The sequence below is a fragment of the Rattus rattus genome, chromosome 1 (genome assembly GCF_011064425.1).
Source record: "Rattus rattus isolate New Zealand chromosome 1, Rrattus_CSIRO_v1, whole genome shotgun sequence".
Classification (NCBI taxonomy): Eukaryota; Metazoa; Chordata; class Mammalia; order Rodentia; family Muridae; genus Rattus; species Rattus rattus.
The window spans coordinates 189,269,489-189,283,494 of NC_046154.1; the positions used below are offsets into that span (position 1 = coordinate 189,269,489).

Sequence of the window (14,006 nt, forward strand, 5' to 3'; positions counted from 1 at the left end):
GGGTGGGGGTGGGGGGCTCCGAAAGCCTGATTACTGAGATATACACATATATTATGTACAATATATATGTGTGTATATATGCGTGTGTGTTGAAAGCATGTAAATGAGTATTTATATTTCAATTACTCTGTAGCCCAGACTGGTCTTGAACTTCTTATCCTTTTGTTCCGGTCTCCCTGGTAGCTCAGATCATAGGCCTATGCCACTGGGGCTAGGTCCATCTTTTCGTCTTAATCTCAACCTATTGAATTTAAACGTTACTTTTTGTTTTTATCAGAAAATTCAATTTTCATCAGCCGATACAAACAGCTCATCAGTGGGTACTCAAGAGTGGGAGAGGCCCAAAAGAGACAGGATAAAGGAATTCCAAAGTGGCAGGTAGACACTTTGGGGGATGATAAGTGTGCCCACTATGGTGCTGTTTGTTGGGATGATTCCACAGTGCACACCAATCTGTCAATCACACCTCATTTTGGGGGGGCTAAGGAAAGGCTAAGCATGTATATGGTACACACACATGCAGGCAAACATTCACACAGGTAAAATAAGATAAATAAATCCAAACAAGAAAAAGGAAAACCTTAAGGATCTTCTTGTCCAAGATTAGTTAAAGAGATGCAAACAGACACAGCATAATAATCTGTTTTGTTTTGTTTTGAGACACTGTCTCACTCTGTAGCCTTGACTGGCCTGAAATTTGCTATGTAGATCAGGGTGTCTTCAAAATCACAGAGATCCACATGCCTCTGTCTCCTGCATGCTAGGGGGAAAAAAATTAAACCACGCCCCAGCATAATCATAATGTGCTTTTTTAAAGATTATTGACTAAAGCGAGGTGTCAGATCAGACCTATAATCCTAGTCAGGAGACTGAGGCAGGAGGACTGCTGGGAGTTTGACACTAATTTAGGCTACTTAGAGAGTTCCTGGGTGACTTGGGCTACAGAGTAACATTCTCTCTCAAAACAAGTCAAACAAAATTAAAAAATTTTCCAGGCCCGGTAGTGTTTGCTGATAATCTTTAAACTTGGAAGGTCGAGGAAGGAGGGTCAGAAGTTCAAGGCCAGCCTCTGTCTGCTGCACAGCCAGTTTGGGGGTCAACTTGACGTAGGTTGGACCCTGTCTCTAAGCATCAACAACAACAATAGTCACACCATTTTTAGACATAGAGAAAGAGGGACCCTTACTCACTGATGGTGAGAACACAGGTTATACAGCCATTATAGAAATCAATGTGGAGGTTTCTTCAACACAAAACCATAAGTGCCATATGGTGGAACTGCTCTGACCCTGGCATTATCACTCGGGGAATTCCCTTTGTGTGTCCAGCTTTGTTGCTGCTCTACTTACAACGAAGCGGGTGGTACCGACCTCCATGTCTATCAACTGGATGGATAACATCAATCTGTGGTGGTGGTGGTGGTGGTGGTGGTGGTGGTGGTGTGTGTGTGTGTGTGTGTGTGTGTGTGTGTGTGTGTGTGTGTGTGTGTGTGGCAAGACGCTACACACACTGCACAATATTCAGCTCTAAAGAAAAAGGAAATCACATAGTCTGCAGGAAAATCAATGCACTTAGACTATATGATGGATCTCTCAAACATGGATCCTAGCTTATAATGTGTGTGTCTGTTGGGGGTGTTGTCAGTTTGGATATAGTACAGTGGTTCTCAACCTTCCTGATGCTGTGACCCTTTAATACAGCTCCTCAAGTTGTGGTGACCCTCAAGGGTAACATTATTTCATTGCTACTTCATAACTGTCATTTTGCTACTGTTGTGAGTCATAATGTAAAGATCTGTGTTTCCTGATGGTCGTCTGGGACCCTGGGAAGGGCTCATTTGATTCCCAGGTTGAGAATCACTGATACTGGAATATTTAGAAATGAGACCAAGAAGGGGCAGCCTTGGGTGAGGCGAAAGGGACGGGCACATAAGAGAGGATATAAAGCTATTGTGTTCCTGGTCTTAGCTCTGTCATTGGGTTTTCCTGTTTCTGTGGTGGGTGAGTATGTAAAATGTAACTAAACTGTTCACGAACATGTAAAACCCCAGGTGAAGAGCCCCTGCTTCCCCGTGGCCATCCTAACTGTACAGAAGTTCACTGAAATAAGGAGTTTGGTCTGGGCAGCCGTTGGTTTGATCAGCTGCCCTGATCTGTGTGACATTTGCATTTGTGATTTCATTAATCTAGCTGTGTGATATTTTTACTTGCGATATTTTTACTCATTACAATAAAGTGATGTGTACTATAAAAATAAGACACGCTTCTCAGATTTGCATGTATTCTTCGTACAAGGGCCAAGCTAATCTATTGTTTCCATTTTAACATGTGTGCTGTCAAAGTGAGCACCCAGCCTTTGTGTGTTTGTTAGTATGTATTTTTATTTTATTACTGCTCTTTGGCCTGCAAGTATGTCTCTGCACCATGTGCTTGCCTGATGCCCATGGAAGCCAAAAGAGGGCACCAGATCCCCTAGATCTGGAGTTAGAGACGGTTGTGAGTTACCACGTTGGTTCTGGGAATCGAACCCATGTCTTCAGGAAGAGTAGCCATCTTTCCATCCCCTCAATATATATAACATGATTTTTAGAAGGTAAATATGCCTCTTCAGAAGTTTGGCTTTATTATATATAATAAATCTTTTTATTGGATATCTTTTATTTACATTTCAATGTTTTATTTACATTACCCTTTCCCAGTTTCCCGTCCATAAACCCCCTATCTCATCACATATAATCAATCTATTAGGGATTTTTAAAAAAGGAATTCTGCAAATATATAGCCAGCAGGGGGCAACTAAATACTTGAAAAAAGCATCCTGTGTTAAGAAAAAAATTAAAATTGGGATTGCTTGATGGCATTGCACTGTGCGAGACAGCCTTTGAAATGTAATTAACACCTACTCACGCATTCACACTCTGAATCTGTGAAAATAATTGAGCACACTTAAGCAGACGGATTATAAAATCACATTCGAAGGGCCGTCTGTGCTAGACTGCTGGGGCTGGGTTTTCATTCACGGGTGTGTACCTTGCTTTTATTCTTATTTTTATTTTATTTTTATTATAAAAACAAGAATTTCAAGAAATGACTAGAAGACAAATTGGAATCATGGTGAGTTATTAAACCCATTTCTACACACAAACACAAAAATTCTGAAAGTGGAACATCATCCAGCATGAGACACACCATAGATATCGAAGTCCATACACACATGCATATGCACACATGTACACACATGGCCCATGTGTACATGTGTACACATGCTCTGCACACTGCCGGGATCCAGGCAGCCCAAATGGGACCCTGCCAGAGCTCTCTTCCTCATAGTTACATGCGGTTCAGGACATTTAGAGATGGGAAGAAAATGGATTCAAGTTACCAAGGACTTGTCCTACTATGGTACCCAGTCACTACACAGTAGGAAGACTTCATCAACCCATTTCCAGATATGGCATCCAGAAACTCAGCTTGTTGTTTCTTCTTGTTGTTCTTCTTGTTGTTCTTCTTGTTCTTGTTCTTGTTCTTCTTGTTCTTCTTGTTCTTGTTCTTGTTCTTCTTCTTCTTGTTCTTGTTCTTCTTCTTCTTCTTCTTGTTCTTCTTCTTCCTTTTCCTCTTCCTCTTCCTCTTCTTCCCCATTTGTTGCTACTTATTTGAGCCTAACATGGCCCAGGAACCAAATTATGTCTTTATACCATTAAGATTATTATAAGATGCCACTACTCATCCTTCAAAAGCCACTAAAGGGGACACTTTCTGTAACAAAAGGGAAGAGAGCTAAGTTAAAGTTTTTGCTGCTTGACCAATACACAACTATACAATCTATATGTCATGTGACCACTCAGCCATCACTGGACTGCGTCCTCTGGCTTGGCCCTTCTTACTCCTTCAGAAACCCAGAGGTGCACTCCCCCATGTCATCTGCTCTATGCCTTTCTCTGTGTGGCCTCAGTTACATGTTGAAGGCAGGTTAGCCTTTAAAGAAGAGGGGTCAAGCTTCTTCTCTCCTGAAGTGATCATGTCCTCTAGGTGACCCTCCCACTCAGGGAGCCAAGTCCTCTGCCATCAGGGAGCTGAGCCTCCCACTGTCAGCTCCTGGGGAGGCGACATAGTCACACATTCACACGTTCGATCTGTGAAAGTAAATGAAGTTCCCTTCTAAGAAGTCAGACTACAAAAGCACACTCTAAGGCCTATCAGTACTAGACTGCCTGGGCTGGGCTTTCAGTATTATGTGTATTTATAATTGATTCGTTTTTTAAACTTCCTGTGTTGTAAAAATAATAAAGATCGACTTGTTTCTGAAGGGTACTCTAGACTTGTTCTGCTTTTCACTACATATTCTAAGGTTAAAGAAAATGGGACTAGCCTGGCAGTGGTGGCCCATACCTCTAACCCCAACACTTGGGTGGCAGGGGTAGGCAGATCTTTGTAAGTTCAAAGCCAGCCTGGCCTATAGAGTGAGTTCCGGGACAGGTAGGGATATACAGAGAAACTGTTTAAAAAAAACAAAAAAAGAAGAAGAAGAAGAAGAAGAAGAAGAAGAAGAAGAAGAGGGAGGAGGAGGAGGAGGAGGAGGAGGAGGAGGAGGAGGAGGAGGAGGAGGAGGAGGAGGAGAGGGGAGGGAGGAGGGAGAGGAAGAAAGAAAGGAAAGGAAAAGAAAGAAAGAAAGAAAGAAAGAAAGAAAGGAAGGAAGAAAGAAGGGATGCTATTGCTGCAAGCAGTGTGACGTCATACTTCTTTCTGGTATGAAAGGGAACCATACTGTGCTAGCATGTAGGAGGCTCTGGCCTTAATCCACAGCACCACAGAAACAGAACAACCCCATGCCTCAGGTTTTGAGTGTTGATCTTTTGCTGAGCCCGTGATACGTAACACAGTCCTGGCTGGTGGTGCACACACAGAGTCTGTAGGGTAAATAACAAAAACTCTCCATATACTGCCAAGTAATAACGACCAGAAGGTTAGGTATATTAAATATACTCACAACTTAAGGTATATTCAATTTATCTCTACCTAATAAAAAAACTATTGAATTTGCTTCAGAGCCAGGGAGATGGCTCCAAGGTGAACAGCACTTGGTGCGTTTAGAGAAGACTGAAGTTCAGCTCCCGCACCCGCGAGGAGCGGGGAGGCTCATGACTGCTTGTAAAAATAAATCTTAGGAAAAAAAGGAAGCATCTGAATCATTTCCTAACCTCCTTTGAGGAGGCTATTTTGTGTCCTTATTAACATATATTCATCACACACAGCAATGAGTTTCATTTTGATGTTTTCGTACACGTCCATAATGCGGCGATTTGATCATATCCGACCTACCACCCTTTCTCCTGCCCTCCCTCCCACTACGCCCACTGATCTCCCTCCTCTGCTCCGCTTGTCTTCTCTCAGCTTTCAAGTGTCTTTCCCCCACTGCCCAGTGAGTTTACGTGTTGCTTACAGGGGCACTGGTGAGGGTATGTTTACAGTAGTGTGGGCACCTTTCTAGTGGGGACACCATGGAAGAGAATAGTTCTGTCTTAGCAACCATTAACTACCTATTGACCCCTGGGGTGGGGTGGGGGATGGGAACTTGTAAGCTCCTCTTCTCTCATGGGTCAGTCACGTGCAGGTCTTACGTAGGTAACCGTGGTTGCTATGAGTTTACGCCATGGCCTGGGAGACGTCGTTCCACAACTCTACCTACTACTTTGACTTTTATAATACAGAGACTAAATTTTTGTTGTTGGTGGTGGTGGGGTTTTTGTTTTTTGTTATTGACCTGTTTGTTCATTTGTTTTTAACACAGGGTTTCTCTGTGTAGCCCGGGGTGCAGACCAGACTAACCTCAAACTCAGAGATCCCACCTGCATCTGTCTACCAAGTGCTGGGATTAACGGTGTGTGGGGCCACCTAAGCACCAGAGACTAATTTTTAAGTCTTTCCATAGAAACCAAACTAATAAAATGTATAAGTGTAGATGTTTAGAGATTAATGTTTGCTTTATAGAACTGGCATACCTGACTGTGGTGACCTGTGGAAGAGTTTCAGTTTGAGTCAAAGGGTCCTAACAGAATTTCTTCCTGCTCTGGGGAGGTTAGTCTTTGATGTAATAAGGCTTTCAGCCAGTTGGATGACGTCCAGTCCTGTTATGAAGAGTAACCTGCTTTACCCAAAGTCTGCTCATTTAAATGTTAATCTCTTCTAAAAAAAAGCCATCACCGAAACATCCTGAACAATGTTTAACCACGGATCTGGGCAACATGACCTAGCCAATTTGGTATACAAAATTAATCATCCCAGTTGTCTTTATTTGTTTGTATCACAGTTGCAAAACTGAAAATGATTTTCCGTGGTTAGAATGGCCAAGCCCAATCTAGGTTTAAGTGCAGTTAGAGAACAAAGAGTGCCCAGCAAGTGTACACTGGCTTTTTGAACTGAGTTTGAGGCTGGCAAGATGGCTCCATGAGGTACAGTGCTTGCTGCCAAGATGTGTGCCTTAAGTTCAATCCCTGGGGCTGATATGGTGAAAGGTGAGAACTAAGGTCCTGACTTCCACATGTGCACTGTAGGATTCATGCACACATTCATCCTCATTCTTCCATTCTCTGTCTCTGTCTCTGTCTCTGTCTGTCTCTGTCTCTGTCTCTCTGTCTCTGTCTGTCTCTGTCTGTCTCTGTCTGTCTCTGTTTCTCTCTCTCTCTCTGACACACACACACACACACACACACACACACACACACACACACACACACACAATGAACTGAATTTATATTATTGAACTAAGTATCCCTGGAGGTTTCTGGGTTCAGCCAGGCTTCCGCTGTGGTGCTTGTGGATGAGGATTAAGTACAAGCTCTGGTGATCATACAGCTTCACCCCCTGCCTCCCCAGCTCCCCCGTATGCAATCTTGGATGAGTTATCTGGCTTTGATGTAAAGCTCCACTTCCTCGTCTTGTACAAAGAGGACAGCAGCTGCTTGAGGCACATCGTGCTTTGTTAAGTAGTACTTTCTGCTCTTCCCCCGGTGGCCCAGCAGTGGGCTGGCCTCTTTTAGTGTTCCTGATAGAGCTATGTGGCTTAGCTTCTAGGTGAAATGTCGTGGAACTGACATGTATCAGCCAGGTAGAGTGTCTATCCGGTGAGCCCAGCATCTAGGAGGTCAGAGGCAGGGGGATCAAGAGTTCATGATGGTCTTTCTCAGCTTCATGGGTGTTCCAGGTCAGGTACTACATGGTGTGCTACTTCAAAAATCAAAAACAAACAAAAACACACGTCCCCCACTCTATCCCGCCCCCAAAAAATCCAAACAAACAAGAATTGACGCGTGTCACTTTCCAGATGAGATAGGAAAAGACCAACATGAGTTCCCAAAGTCTTTCTTCTCTCCTTTCCTTTCCTTCCTCGGCAGATGATTCCTGGAAAGACGAGGCTCTAGCTGCATGCACGGTGGCTCATCCTTCGAATCCCAGCATACGGAAGGCAAATGGAGGCGGAGCTCTGCGGCTCACAGAGCCTGGTTTACATACAGGGTTCTAGGAAGACTTGCAATGCCATCTACTTGGAAGGCTGAGGCAAGATCTACTTGGGAGGCTGAGGTGAGAGGATTGCCACACTCAAGGCCAGCCTGGGCAACTTAGCAAGATCCTGTTTCAAAATAAAATTTAAAAAAAAGAAAAAGGGGGGTTGGGGACTTGGCTCAGTGGTAGAGCGCTTGCCTAGCAAGCGCAAGGCCCTGGGTTTGGTCCCCAGCTCCGAAAAAAAGAATAGAAAAAAAAAAAGAAAGAAAAAGAAAAAGGAGGAAGGTCTTGTGATGTTAGCTAAGTGGTAGAGTACTGATTTATCATGAAGAAGGTCTTGGGTTTAATTCTCAGTAAAGGAAAACATTTTCAGGGGACTCAGGAGGCTGGGGAGATGGCCCAGTGGATAATAATCCTATTTCAAAAAGTGAGAATGGGACCCACCAGGCAGCTTAGCAGATAAAGCACTTGCTACTCAGGCCTGAAAACCTAATTTCCCAGAACCCAAGTAAAGGTGAAAAGAGAGAATCAAGTCCACAATGTTGTCCTCTGACCTCCACCCAAGCACTGTGGCATACGTGTATCACACATGTATATCGCTTGTGTACACACACACACACACACACACACACACACACACACACGGTCACAGCGATAATAACTGTTGTCATGTGTCTTGTCTGTAATCTGAGTTCAAATGGGAAGGTATGGGGAGGGGGGAGAAGAGGCAGAGAAGCAGGAGGAGAGGAGAAGCAGGAGGAAGAGGAGGATGAAAGGAAAAATACTGGGCTGGATCTATAGCTCAGTGGTAAAGGGTGGCCTAGCACGTGCAAGACTATGGTATTTAATCCATAACATCATCATCAACAACAAAACAGTCTCAACCACAACAAAATCATAAAAGCAAAAAACGAAACCAAGACAGAAGACCTTACTACTTTAACTGATAAGGCCTTTTGAACAACGTGAACTCAGTGTACAACTACAACCATTAAAAACAAAACAAAACAAAACAAAACAAAACAAACAAAAAAACACCATGAAGAGCAAATGGGAGTTGGGTGTGGTGGTGTATGCCTTTGATCCTAGCATTCTGGGAGCGTAAGCAGGAGGATTACTGTGAGTTCCAGCCTAGGCTACATAGCAAAAGCAAATTCCAGGCCAGGAGGAGGAAGAGGGGGGGAGAGAGGAGGAAGAGAGGAGGAAGAGATGAGGAGGAGGAGGGAAGAAAAGGAAAGGAAAGGAAAGAAAGAAAGAAAGAAAGAAAGAAAGAAAGAAAGAAAGAAAGAAAGAAAGAAAGAAAGAAAGAACGAAGAAATGGGGAGGTTCTCATCAGCTCCAACAGATGTCACATAGATTTGTGCAGGGGCAGCTTGTCTCACAGTTGATGTCAAGAGCAGAAAGAAAGAGTCAGATCTGAGGTTACCTTAGTGGTGAACGTGCCTGCCTCCATCTTGGGCTTAGAGCCATCTCATAATAAAGACAAATTAGGTTTATTCCTGTTTATGATTAAATCTCTGTTTCTGAACAATTGGGTCATGGCCCACTTGTAACCATAACTACAAATGTTTCTGTACTGTCTGTTCCAGGAAATGGTAGCCCTGCCTTTGCTTCAGGAGGCTGTTATGACCACCCATTGTTATGACCACCTTCTTATGCTGTTTCTGTAACCTTGCCTATTTGCCTGCCGAATCCCCCAATTGGAAACCCCTACCCTTGAGCTATTAAAATACCCTAATCTTCCCCACATCCAATGGGGAAGATAAGGTCTGACCTCTTAAACTCTGCCTTAGGGGGAGGCAGCCCATGTGCAAGAATTAAAAAGCTTGCTTTAATTGTTTTAATTGATTTGACCATGATGATTTGGGTTGGTGGCCTTTCTCGTATCTCGCATCCTCACATCTTTGGGATTAATATTAGAGGCCAAGACTAGGCCCAGATATTTTTATTATGTGTAATGAGAAACACAGAAAAACAATTATGGATAGGAAAAATCGAAACAGACAACAGAAAGGGGCTGGGTCTTACCTTCTTCCCTAATTATTGATTGAAACCCTCCTATTTGAGGAGCCAGGTACGGGAGCTGTGAGGGAGAGTGGTGGCTTGCTGTGACATCAGTGTCAATGGATGAACCATTGCTGTTATGATAAGTTTATGTCTCCCCATTCATATGTTGAAATCTTCACACACTCCAAAATGGCGATTGGCATTAGGACGTATGCCTTTGGGAGGTGACTGCGTGATGTAGCCAGAGCCCTCATAGATGACAGTGGCACCCTCATAAAAGAGGCCCAAGAGACACCCTAACTCCCCATGGGAAGACAGCTGTTTATGAGGAAGTAGGTCCTGTGAAATGTGACTTGACCTTGGACCTTCCAGCTTTCAGAGCTATCAGAAATAAATTTCTGTCACCAAACCTATTCAATCACCCAACCTAAATGGATAATATTTTTTACAGCATCCCCAACATGCTGAAATAATTGTAATATTTTTGAACTTTCTTTTATGTTCTGATTATGTTTTTACTGTATATAAGATAGATTTTTATGACATACTAAAACTTAAAACAGAGGCAGAAGGAACACCCATTCAGAGCCTACCCCACATGTGGCCCATACATATACAGCCACCCAGTTAGATAAGATGGATGAAGCAAAGAAGTGCAGGCTGACAGGAACCGGATGTAGATCTGTCCTGAGAGACACAGCTAGAATACAGCAAATACATAGGCGAATGCCATCATTAAACCACTGAACTGAGAACGGGACCCCTGTTGAAGGAATCAGAGAAAGAACTGGAAGAGCTTGAAGGGGCTCAAGACCTCATATGAACAACAATGCCAACCAACTAGAGCTTCCAGGGACTAAGCCACTACCTAAAGACTATACATGGACTGACCCTGGACTCTGACCTCATAGGTAGCAATGAATATCCTAGTAAGATCACCAGTGGAAGGGGAAGCCCTTGGTCCTGCTAAGACTGAACCCCCAGTGAACGTGATTGTTGGGGGGGGCGGCAATGGGGGGAGGATGGGGAGGGGAGCACCCATAGAGAAGGGGAGGGGGGAGGGGGATGTTTGCCCGGAAACCGGGAAAGGGAATAACACTCTAAATGTAAATAAGAAATACTCAAGTTAATAAAAAAAAAAGTATAAAGGTTTTTTTTTTTTAAAAAGAATTCATCTTATTTTTATTTATTTTATATATTTATTTATTTTTATGTGTATGGGTGTCTTTGCTTACATGACTGTACAGCACATGCATGAAGTACCCACAGAGGTCAGAAAGAGTTCTGGAACTGAAGTTACAAATGGTTGTGAGCCAACACGTGCATGCTAGGACTCAAACCCAGGTCCTCTGCAAAAGCAATAAACGCTCTTACCTGCCCAGCCACTTCTCCAATTCCTACTCGAGAATTTAACTACTACTGGGTCTATAGGTAGAATGCTTGCCTAGTGAGGCACGCACAGATGGCTATCTAGATATTGTAAAAGATTTAAATATCTAGAGAAATTACATGCTACCATTTCCTAGAGACAATCTTTCCCGACTTCTCTGCCCTAATTTTTACTCAAAAGACATTAATCTCCAAGATGTGTTCAACAATAAATCATTGACAAATACCGAGTGCATATTCTGTACAAAATATCGTTCCAAAAAAAATGGGATACAGAAAATGTAAAACCCAGGCCTACGATAACAGAATGTAGTATAACAGAAGATGAACATTTCAAACCCTACATTCCAACATGGTGTGTTAAGCATTATGGTTTTGTTTTCCTTTCTGATCTGTTTGCTGTTCCGAATGCTTCTTAAACCTTGGGATAATGTGTTGGCATTGCATATGCACTGGGATAACACATGGGATGTTTATAAGGTCAAACAAAAACTCCAACAATGACGCCTGGGGATACATTCCGTAGTAGGCATTCACTTACTATTCATTCATAAAGTCCTAGGTTCAATTCTCAGTACCAGACAAAGAGGACAAGGGACAGGGAGGGAGGGAGCCAGGGAGGAAGGAAGAAATAAAAACTGTTGGCCAGATCTTTATTCTTCTGACGTTGTGTCTGAACTTAACACTTCCCCTTCCTCTCCTCCTCCTCTCTCTTGGTTCCCCCCTCCCCCCTTTCCATCCATTCTCTTTGACAGGTCTCTTTTTGTCCTTGATATGGAAGGCATTGAGTCATAGATCAGTTTATGTGGGGTAGATATTTTAACAATATTAACTCTTCAAATCCATCAAAGAGGAACGCATGCCCATTTGCTAGTACCTTGTTTCATTCATTCATTTGTTCATTCATTCATTCATTCATTCACCCACTCACTCATTCATTATAACTTTGTGCACCACCGTGTACTGTGTGAAGATCAGAGGCCAACCTTGTGGAGTTGGAGTTAGTTCCCCTTTTACGTGGGTTCCGGGGCAGAGGTCGATATCGTCAGGCTTCTGCGGCAAGCTCCCTACCCACTGAGCCGTCTAGCCATCCATCCCACTTCTTTGTTTTTGAGTCAGGGGTTTGCTGCACAATCCAGGATGGTCCTGACCTTGCTTGCTGGCCTAGTTCAGGTGGGCTTTTCATATGTCACCCCTAGCATACTGAGGCCATTTCCTTCTATCGCTCCTGGATCCGGGGATTTTTATCTTGATGGAGTTTGCCAGGCAGGCTTTAGCCGCTCACTGGAACACTCTCGAGGTCTGCTGATGTGGGTAACCACGGTGTCTGATTTTCGCACGCTGAGATTCTCACACGACCCAACACTTGCTTATAGTAATCCTCCTCCTCCTTATGCACTGTTGGGGTCAGTTTGTGGGATTTCGTTGAAGATTTTTGGATCTCTTCCTCCACCTCTGGGATGACAGGTGTGCGCCACCATACACAATTTGAGAGTCTTTGCCTTGCACACTACACAGTAGTTTGGTTTTTTCAAATTAGCACACAATTATTCATAATCATTGATTTCATCATGACATTTCATACGTATATACATACTTTGATTATAGTTACCACAAACACCCTCTCTTCACTCCCTCCCGCCCACTGATCCTCCCTGCCTCTTTCCCGGCCACCCCCTTTCTGCTTCCATGTCTTTTTATTTTATGGTGAGTGAATGGGATTAGTTAAGATTACTTACACGAGCACGGCAACTTAACAGTGGCTACCCCCCTGAAGAAAAAACATCTCTCCTTCTCCCTGCAGCAGTTAACTGTCTATGAATCCTCAAAGAGGGGCGGGGACTCATAAGGCCCGCCCCTTTCCATGGCAGACTGATAATAGGCCCAATCTTGTGCCAGTCTTATGCCGGTAATTGCAGCAGCTGAGAGTTTAAGGATACTGATCTCTGTCGTGTGTGTGTGTGTGTGTGTGTGTGTGTGTGTGTGTGTATGTATATGTGTATGTGTACCTATGTGTATGCGTGTATACACTTACATGAATGTATACATACATATGGCAACCTGATAGGTGCATTATATCCATTTAGCAAAGCAATAGCAGTCCCTTCACTTGCACCTTCTGTCAAGAGAGGGCTTATGATCTCCCCAGCCTGGGGGCTTTTGACTAGGATTACAGTAGCATCAATCCCCTTCTCCAGAGTAGGCCTCCCTCTAATCTAATCAAAAAGTGATTTGTTACACTCCAAACAACCGTGCCACTGTTCCTCCAGGGGGCACACTCTCCTTGGCTGGTCAGTAGTGTAACACACAGAGTCCACGGCTGAGTAAGAGACTGACGACTACTCTCTCCATAGCACATTTATGCCCTGGGGAAGTTCATAGCTGGGAGGCAACTTCTAGCTCCATTCTAGCTTGTTTTCTGTTGTCTTACCAACAAGGCCTACGGTGTCTTAAGCCATGTGAAGTAGGTACTTAAGAAGAAAAGACACCTTGATTTTACATTTGAGAAAGAAGTCTGGGTGAGGTGATGTAACGAGCAAGCAGAAGGAGCAGGATAAGAGCTAAGATGTGTTTAACTGCTGTCTGGGGTTCAACTCCTTTACAGTAGAGCATGCCAGTCAATCCATCATGTATTACCTAAGTGTGGTGGCACATGGCTATGGTCACAGACCTCACCTCTCCAGGTGAGGCAGGAGCACAGAAGGTATGGGCTGCCAGCATGGGTTACATAGTGGACGCTGTCTCAAAACATTAATGAACTTCATGATAGTGACTGGAAAAACAAGTTTTTAAAACTTTTAAAAACAAGTTTTTCTTTGGATCTAATAATCCTAACTCCTAACAAGTGCAGAGTCAGCATTTTATCACTAAACCCAACAGGGACTTCTATGCATAAAATCAAAGAGCACAGTTCTTGTCAAATATTAGCACTGGAAAAAATAAAACAATAACTGAATATTTTCCCCCCTTCAAACAACAGTAACTGTCCAAGGAGAAGTCTAAGCTTCCACTTGATGTCATTTTGCTACTTTTTATGAATTCGACAGCTGTGCGTTTGGAATATGTTCAGATTCTATTTGCAGCCACATCACGTGAACCAAAGGGTCTGTA

The 14,006-nt window shown here is 43.4% G+C and overlaps 1 pseudogene; it reads right to left on the bottom strand.

Annotated features, from left to right (window-relative positions):
• Positions 1–2,248: 2,248 nt before the first annotated feature.
• LOC116890395 lies at positions 2,249–2,348 on the bottom strand (annotated as a pseudogene).
• Between the last annotated feature and the right edge of the window lie 11,658 nt (positions 2,349–14,006).